Source organism: Callithrix jacchus, chromosome 16 (assembly GCF_049354715.1).
Source record: "Callithrix jacchus isolate 240 chromosome 16, calJac240_pri, whole genome shotgun sequence".
Taxonomy (NCBI): domain Eukaryota; kingdom Metazoa; phylum Chordata; class Mammalia; order Primates; family Cebidae; genus Callithrix; species Callithrix jacchus.
Window position 1 is genome coordinate 94414473 of NC_133517.1, and position 9703 is coordinate 94424175.

Here is a 9703-nt window from a genome sequence, read left to right on the forward strand (position 1 = left end):
GTGTATGTTGTGTTGTATTTTGCTGGGTGGGGAGGGATTGGTGAAAAACTTTGACTATGATCCTTTACAAATATCCTCTTGCTGACAACAGAAATTAATCATTGCCATGGCATTTAAATTCCGACAGTTGGCTGAGGCTTGTAAACACCTACAGTCTTCTTTGACCCTTTGATGGAAGCGGTGTCCTCTTGACTCTAACGGGGGAAATGCACATACACAGTTTGGTATATAATTTCAGGGGGGTTGCAGCCCTCAGGTGAAGAGTCTGCACTGCTGCAGAATAGCATGCAGCTGGCTCGTTCTGACCTTTAGAGCTGCCAAGTAGAAATGCATAACAGAGACCAAGAAGACTTGTTAAAATAAAATATAAATACAACATTCTCTTGGAAGAAAGAAGGTTTGGTCTCTCTGTCTCTTTCTCTTTCTCTCTCTCTCTCTCTCTCTTTCTGTGTGTGTGTGTGTGTGTGTGTAACTCCTAAAAAAATAAGCACAATTTCTCATGAACTCTCAGTTTGCCTGCTCAACTATAATGTAAACAAGTCAGATCATTCTGGGAAACTCGAGACTTAGGAAGCCCAGCTTCTGCCAGTGTAAATGCCAGTGTTCGGGTCCTCGGAATGAGCCTCCCTCAGCCTGGAGCAGGAAATTTGGAGAAACACATTTGGTCTTGCAGAAGGATGGCTCTGTTTGCTCTCCCTGCAGGGACCACGCGGTGGGCAGACTTTGGGGAGGATGAGCAGCTTGCTCAGGGCACAGCCAGCCTGTGACATTCCTTGATGGAAGGCTTTGGAGATTCACCCAACCTCTGTAATGAAGAGAGAACCTTCCCATCCAGTGCCCAGGCAGTTTTCTTTTGTCTGCCGACCTTACGCTGGGATTAAGATGACTTTTTAAACAAAATGTTATTTATTTTTTTATTTAGAGACAAGGTCTCACTCTGTCACCCAGGCTGGAGTACATAGTACAATTATAGCTCACTGCAACCTCAAACTCCTTGGCTCAAGCAATCCTCCCACCTCAGCCTCCCAAAATGCTGGGATTACAGGTGTGAGCCACAGTTCCTGGCTTGAAACATTTTTTTCTTTTAGATCATTCTGGTCTGGAGACAGGAAATGTCATTAAAAAACCATTTTGGTATTTGGAGTTTTTGAATTTCTTTCTATCAAAGAAAGAAAAATAGAGGGAATTTAATTAATTTATTTATTTATTTTGAGATGGAGTTTCACTCTGTGGCCCAGGCTAGAGTACAGAGGTGCGATCTCGGCTCACTGCAACCTCCGTTTCCTGGGTTCAAGCGATTCTCCTGCCTCGGCCTCCCAAGTAGCTGGGATTACAGGTGCCCACCACCACACCCAGCTAATTTTTGTATTTTTAGTAGAGATGGGGGGTTTCACCATGTTGGCCAGGCTGGTCTTGAACTCCTGACTTCAGGTAATCCATCTCAGCCTCCCAAAGTGCTGGGATTGCAGGTGTGAGCCACTGTGTCCTGCCTTAATTTTAAAACAATTCTTATAATGGTTAGGTCTGCTGCATTTTTTCCAGTTGATGCAAAAATCTGTTGAGTTGGGGGGATGAACTGCCAGCACCACAGAGCACTGAGCTTCTCGCCAAGCATGCTTATTGGCAGGGCTGTGGCCAAAACACTAAGGGATGCATTAGACATTTAGAGGAAACTTAATCACTTCCAAAGACCCAACGTCAGATGTAGCTTTAAATATTTTGTACAAAAAATATTTGAAAAAAAAATTGGCAATAAATCACAGCATGATACTCATTAATGTTACTTGCTGACTCATTAAAGTTGAAATAATGATCCAGTTGTCAAGATGTGTGTGTGTGTGTGTGTGTGTGTGTGTGTGTAATTATTATTGTTTTTAACCTGTTCTGTAACTTTGCCAGGAGGAATTGTTTGGGGATTGGGTAAAACCAGAGGGACTCTAAAGTAGAATGAGCTCAATTCAAATCCAGAGAAATGAGGGGACATGGGACACTAACACAGGGCCCTCACTCCACTTACGTTGAAACCACTTTTTGTGTGTTTGTGACAGAGTTTCACTCTTGCTGCCCAGGCTGGAGTGTAATGGGACTTCACTCACTGCAACCTCCACCTCCTAGGTTCAAGTGATTCTCCTGCCTCAGCCTCCAGAGTAGCTGGGACTACAGGCATGTGCCACCATGCCCAGCTAATTTTTGTATTTTTAGTAGAGATGGGAGGCTGGGCACAGTGGCTCACACCTGTAATCCCAGCACTTTGGGAGGCTAAGTCAGGCAGATCATCTGAGGTCGGGAGTTTGAGACCAGCCTGACCAACATGGAGAAAAACCCCATCTCTACTAAAAATACAAAGAATTAGTGGTGGCACATGCCTCTAATCCCAGCTATTTGGGAGGCTGAGGCAGGAGAATTGGTTGAACCCAGGAGATGGAGGTTGCAGTAAGTCAAGATCGCGCCACTGCACTCCAGCCTGGGCAACAAGAGTGAGACTCCGTCTCAAAAAACAAAAAAGAAAAAAAAAGTAGAGATGGGGTTTCACTATGTTAGCCAGGTTCGTCTCCATTTCCTGACCTTGTGATCCGCCCATCTCAGCCTCCCAAAGTGCTGGGATTACAGGTGTAAGTAAGCCCCATGCCCAGCCATGTTGAAACAATTTACAAAAACATTTTTTGAGACAGGCTCTTGCTTTGCCACCCAGCCTCAAATGCACTGGTACAATCACAGCTCACTGTAGCCTGGAACTCACAGGCTCAAGCAATCCTCCTGCCTCACGCTCCCAAGTAACTGGGACTACAGATGTGCACCACCATGCCCAGGTAATTCTTTTTATTTTTTGTAGAGATGGGGTCTTACTATGTTGCCCAGGCTGGTCTCAAACTCCTGGGTTCAAGCAGTCCTCCCACCTCAGTCTCCCAAAATGCTGAGATTACAAGTGTGAGCCACTGCGCCAGGCAAAATAAGAAAAATTAACGCCTCCATTCCTATAGCAGTATAACTCTCTTTAAAAATTCCACCTCTGCAGATGGGGGTGGATTTTTAAAAATTCCTTGTCTGTAGACAAGCTTTGGCTCCTGGGCCTCCCCTGGAATCTCCTGCAGGAGTTCTTGTTCAGAAACGTGTGCAGCAAATGCACACAGCATTCGGGTGCCAGCTCTTCAGTGAAAACGTCTCTACCCTGAAGGGACTGTCCAGAGTGGCGCTCCTCTTCCCTTCATTCTGCTTACAGGCTCCATTCCTCTAACTCTGGAAGCTGTGACAGACGTCAGTGACTCCTTTCTAGAGCTGTGGTTCTCAAAGACTTGAGCTTTAGAATCACCTGGAGGGTTTATTAAAATCTAGACTGCTAGCACCCCACCCTGAGTTTCTAATTCAGTCGCTCTGGTGTGAGGGCCCAGAATTTGCATCTCTAGTGAGTTCCCAGGTGATGCTGACGCTGCTGGTTCTAGGATCACATTTGAAGAACCACTGGTCTATGCATTTCGTCTAAAATGTCATCATTCCTCAGTTTGGGTCTGATCCCAGAATGTAGGCTCAAACACAGGCTTCTCTACACAATCATCATGGGAGGAAGGGGACGGAGCAGATGGTCCTATAGCTAGCCAGTGAAACATACATGGAGTCCGGAGTTATGTATAAAACAGCTCTTTCATGTTCAGGTGAATATTCACACCTGACAGACCACAAAGTGACCAAGTGTCCAGAGTGGCTTGTCTGCTCCTTTCTCAGCAGCTTGCTCTTCTTGGGTTTCTCTCACTAACAAGGATTTCATTGTGACCCTCTGGCATTCCAGGTGGCAGCTCCTTCCCTTTGGAGGAAGTGCCTTTTCCCCTGGACATTCTATCCTGTCCCTTTCCCCACACAGCCCCTCTTTTGGTTCCTTCCTTCTGCTGAGCTGTGTATTGTTCTTTTCCATCTTGATAGTATGGGGCTTCAGGACCTGGGGTGTAAAAGACAGAAAAGGGGAGGAGAGGCCTCTGCCTTGTCTGCTCTCAGGATGTGGTGCTTACGAAAGAATCAGAACTTTTGCTCGGCCTCATTAACAAGGCTGTGGCTATGTCTTTATGATATTATGCTAAAAGTCTCCCTCTGTCATCCTAGTCTGTTCTGTACCTAAACCCAGGGACACGGGAGGAAAGGCAGTCCTGCCACCGCACAATAAGAGGTCAGTGCTGCTAACCTCTCTGGTAACACTGCCTTACCCCTCAAAGGTGGGTTTAATGCTCAGAATCTCTATTCAAGTAGCTGAGACAATTTTAGAAAAGGAGTTTTGTAATCTTCAGGCAACACCTGCTCAACAGCTGTTACTTTTACCTACAGCTGGAGGTGGCCCATACATGGGACACGTTCACCCTGATTAATATGCAATTTCCTAGCAGTGGTTCCCCAACCCGGCTGTTATAAGAGTCACCTGAGAAACATTTTTTAAAATGTATTTATTTTTAAAAATAGATTTGGAGTCTCCAGTGTCTATTATTTCACTGGAATAATTTGGAAACATTTTTAAAATGCATATTCTGAAAAATATATACAACACAGAAGGCAAGGGTATATTTGTTTCCTTAATATATAAAGAGTGCTTACAAATCAATAAGAAAAGGCTGTTAATCCAATAAAGAAAAAGTACCAAAGGTATGAACAGGCAGTTCACATACTCATAAAAGTTCAAAATATTCATAAACAGACAAAAATATAACTGTTGGCCAGGTGCAGTGGCTCTAACCTATAATCCCAGCACTTTGGGAGGCCAAGGCAGGTGGATTACAAGGTCAAGACAGCAAGACCATGTTGGCCAACATGGTAAAACCCCATCTCTACTAAAAATACAAACATTAGCTGGGCATGGTGGCACGCACCTGTAATCCGAGCTACTCACGGGGTTGAGGCAGAAGAATCACTTGAACCAGGAGGCAGAAGTTGCAGTGAGCTGAGATCACTCCACTGAACTCCAGCCTGGTGACACAGCAAAACTTCATCTCAAAAAAAAAAATTGTTATCACTCATTATTGAAGTCATAAACATTTAAAATGTTGAGGTACCATTCTTTACCTTTCAGATTGGCAAAAGTTAAAAAGATTCATCAATACACTGCATTGTGAAGAATGTGGAGAAAAGACACACTCCACATGGGAGTAGATGTTGACATAACCTTTTTGCATGGCAGCTCATCAATATCTATCAAAATGCTACAGGAATCTTCCTTGGTCAGAGATAGCTAAAGGAATAAAAGCAACAAAACAAAATAAAAAATGCTACAGGCATATTCCTTGTTCAGAAACAGCTAAAGGATGAAAAACAACAAAACAAAACCAAAAAATGCTGCAGACATATTCCATTTGACCCAATGATTTTGCTCCTCTGAGTTCAGTACAGTGATACCATAACGCATGTATGAAAACGTATCTACAGGAAGTTCATAGCAGGACTGCTTATAATGGGACAACCTATAGTAGCCTAAATGTTTATCAATAAGCAGGGGGTTAAATAAACTACACCATGGCTAGCCACTGCCGCTAAATCTCTATGCCACTGCAGAAAAGGATGATGTCTGCTATGGTCTAAATATGTTCCCTAAAATTCATGTGTTGAAATTTAAGGGCCCATGTGATAGTATTAAGAGGTAGGGCAATGGCCGGGCGCAGTGGCTCACACCTGTAATCCCGGCACTGTAGGAGGCTGAGGCAGGCAAATCATGAGGTCAAGAGATCAAGACCATCCTGGCCAACATGGTGAAACCCCATCTCTACTAAAACTACAAAAATTAGCTGGGCATGGTGGTGCACACCTGTAGTCCCAGCTACTTGGGAGGCTGAGACAGAAGAATCGCTTGAACCGAGGAGGCGGAGGTTGCAGTGAGCTGAGATCACACCACTGCACTCCAGCCTGGTAACAAAGCAAGACTCCATCTAAAAAAAAAAAAAGAGGTGGGGCCTCTGGGAGGTTGTGAGAACAGAACAGAGCCCTCTCACGGAGGACGGGACTAGGGCCCTTGTAGAAGGGCTTGGGAAAGTGGATTTGTTCTCTTCTGCTCTTCCACCACGTTAGGACACGGCAACAAGGTGCCATCTTGGAAGTGGAGAGCAGTGCTCACCAGACACTGAGGCTGCTGGTGCCTTGATCTTGGACTTCTCAGTCTCCAGAACCATGAGAAAATAAATGTGTCTTCTTTATATATTACCAGTCTTGGGTATTTTGTTATAGCAGCACAAACAGGCTAAGACAATATTGATCTGTGATCATGTAACAGTCTCCAAAATGTGTTGGTAAGTGAAAACAAAGTTCCATACTGTGTTGGTGGTGTACTGTCATGTCTGTGAAAATATGGGTGATAGGGACATATCTACATATATATGTATCAGAAATATGTATAGATCATTTCTGAAAGAATTTGAAAGACACTGGCAATAGGTTGCCTTTGAGCAGGAAGACTGATACACTCTTACTTTTAATACTGATAGTCCTTTCGCATTGTTTGGATTTATTTTTACCAAGAGCATGTATTATTTCATTTAATAATAATTTAAAAATCATATTCTTGGGTTTTTCTAGATCATCTGGGAGTAGGAGGCAAAAATGTATATTTTCTTTTTTAAATACTCCACTTGGGGAAATGGTTGCTTCTAGGATTGGGACAGGGGATGTACAAGATGAGACCGGAGCACCTTATAATGCCAAAAAGAACAAAGCACCCCAAAACCAAAGGACAGAGCATGTTCAAGGGACACAGGAGCCAATCTGAAAGAAACTTCCATGGCCAAAGCTGGAAATTTTGAGCAATAAAATAAATAACATAGTGTTGGATTATAACCCAGAATATAAAATAAACATCCATGAGCCCATATTGGTATAAATAAATGATTGAATAAATAAAGGAGGAAGAAGCAGCACATCTCCCTTACAGAAGAATTCCAAGAATTCCAAACACTTTATGTAGATATTCCCTTCTCCAGAAAGGAAGGCTTAATTCCCACCTCCACTTTGACTGTGGATTTCGCTTTGTGACTCGCTTCCAAAGAATACAGTGTTGTGGGAGGGGATTGCCGAGGGAATAATTTTAGACTGGAGAAAACTGGCAATCCGTTCCCTGGCCAGTTAGCCAAAGATTGGCAGTCCAAGTTGATAAGTTATGTTGATAGTGTCTACCTTTGATGTAATATGATAAGGCTACTTCAGTTCTGCAGTATTCTTCCCTAAATCCATAACCTCAGTCTGATCATGAGAAAAATATCAGGTAAACCCAAATTGAAGGACATTGTACAAGATACCCAGAAGGTACTCTTCAAAACTATCAAGGGCCAGGTGTAGTGGCTCACACCTGTAATCCCAGCACTTTGAGAGGCCAAGGTGGGCAGATCACCTGAGGTCAAGAGTTCGAGACCAGCTTGTCAACATGGCAAAATTCCATCTCTACTAAAAATACAAAAAATTAGCTGGGCCTAAGTGGCACTACCTGTAGTCCCAGCTACTGGGAAGGCCGAGGAGAATCACATGAACCCGGGAGGCGGAGACTGCGGTGAGCTTAGATCACTCCATTGCACTCCAACCTCGGTGACAAGATCAAAACTCTGTCTCAGGAAAAATAAATAAATAAAAGAAACAAGGTCATGAAAAACAAGGAAACACCGAGATACTGTCACAGACCAAAGGAGACCAAAGAGGCGTGATGACTAAATGTGATATGGTCCTCCAGATGGGTCCTGGAACCAGAAGAGGATGACAGTGAAACAACTAGTGAAATCCAAGTCGAGGGTAGCGTTCAGTTAACAATTAGAAACAAAACTCCAGGCAGTTATGTAGTCAGCTTGGCTCCAGGCTGCCATGAGGCACTTAGAGCCCCTTCAACAGAGTGGAAGTTCTCGAAGGTGAGTGTGCCGCAGGACCCCCAGAGAGTTGCTAGTCCTGTAGACTCCACGGTGGGCATTCTGATTAAGTAGATCCATGGCAGGCTTGTGAATATGCTTTTTTTTTTTTAAGCCTCCCAAGTAGCTAGGAATGCAGACACACACCACCCTGACTAATTTTTGTTTTTGTTTTTTTGCATTTTTTTGGTAAAGAAGGGGTTTCACCATGTTGCTCAGGCTGGTTTCCAACTCCTAGGCTCAAGTGATCTGCCCCCTGGGCCTTCCAAAGTGCTAGGGTTATAGGCATGAACCATCGCCTTCAGCCTCCTTTAAAAAAATACAAAAAGAGTCAAGTGTTGGCCTCCGTCGCTGCTACCGCCGCCGCCGTTGTTGTTGTGGTCGGTACGCCGAGTTCCGCGGCTCCGAGAGCCGGTTCCGTCCCCTCCCCGCCGCCGCCATGAAGTGGATGTTCAAGGAGGACCACTCTTTGGAACACAGATGCGTGGAGTCCGCGAAGATCCGAGCGAAATATCCTGACCGGGTTCCGGTGATTGTGGAAAAGGTCTCAGGCTCTCAGATTGTTGACATTGACAAACGGAAGTACTTGGTTCCATCTGATATCACTGTGGCTCAGTTCATGTGGATCATCAGGAAAAGGATCCAGCTTCCTTCTGAAAAGGCGATCTTCCTGTTTGTGGATAAGACAGTCCCACAGTCCAGCCTAACTATGGGACAGCTTTACCAGAAGGAAAAAGATGAAGATGGATTCTTGTATGTGGCCTACAGCGGAGAGAACACTTTTGGCTTCTGAGGGTCATTGCTGGGCTAGGTGCACCGTTACTGCTTGTGTATCTTGTAAATAGCCAGCCATTTTCAGTTATTATCCCAGAACCTCTTCACATAGACCTATTAGTGCATTTGTAACCGGATTTATTTCTTAATATATTGGAAAGTTTTTGTTTCTTTAGTCGAGTAAATTATCATACAGAGTTTTATTTTGAGTTTTTCTTCTTGTGCATTGTCCTCATGGCTGTATTTTCCAGGAAACTTGCCCTTCTGGAAATCATATTTAATGATATTTCCATATCAAAGTGAGGTAGGTGCGGTATTAAAGTGAAAGAGAAGGTGATGCAGTTATTCTGGATTATGTTTGAGGTGTTAGATGGCTAAGTATTAAAATTATCCAAATTAAATCCTTAGCAATCAGAATACTTGCTTCACTAGAATTTGCCAACTGCCAATCATGTTGGATTGAGCTAATCTGTTCCTCTTTCTGAAACTATGAAGGTAAATAATTAACAATAAAAAATCCTCTTATAAAGGCAAAAAAAAAGAGTCAAGTGTTTTGTTTGTTCATCTCTTGCCTTGGGAGTACAGCACTCCTGGCCAAGCACGGTGGCTCATGCCTGTAATCCCAGCACTTTGGGAGGCTGAGGCAGTCTGATCACGAGGTCAGGAGTTCAAGACAAGCCTGGCCAACATAGTGAAACCCCATCTCTACCAAAAATACAAAAAATTAGCCAGGCATGGGGCGCACACCTGTAATCCCAGCTTCTTGGGAGGTATAGGCAGGAGATCGCTTGAACCTGGGAGGCGGAGGTTGCAGTGAACTGAAATCGCACCACTGTTCTCTAGCCTGAGCAACAGAGCGAGACTCCATCTCAAAAAAAAAATTAAAAAAAAAAGAGGAAACACAAGACTCTGATGACATTCTTGTCTGAGATTCTTTGCCATAGTCCTTAACTATACCCCAGAACTCCCCAGAACGGCAACCAACTGTTACTGGGCTTTCCCTCTCTTCAATTTCACAGAGGCCTACCCAGTCTCAGTTTCTTGATGTCAGCAGCTTATTTGGGTGGATTTGGTGTTCA

At 43.9% G+C, this 9703-nt stretch overlaps 1 pseudogene; it reads left to right on the forward strand.

Moving 5' to 3' along the window:
- Nucleotides 1-8191: 8191 nt before the first annotated feature.
- LOC100403871 (GABA(A) receptor-associated protein-like 2 pseudogene) lies at nucleotides 8192-9165 on the forward strand (annotated as a pseudogene).
- Nucleotides 9166-9703: the final 538 nt, after the last annotated feature.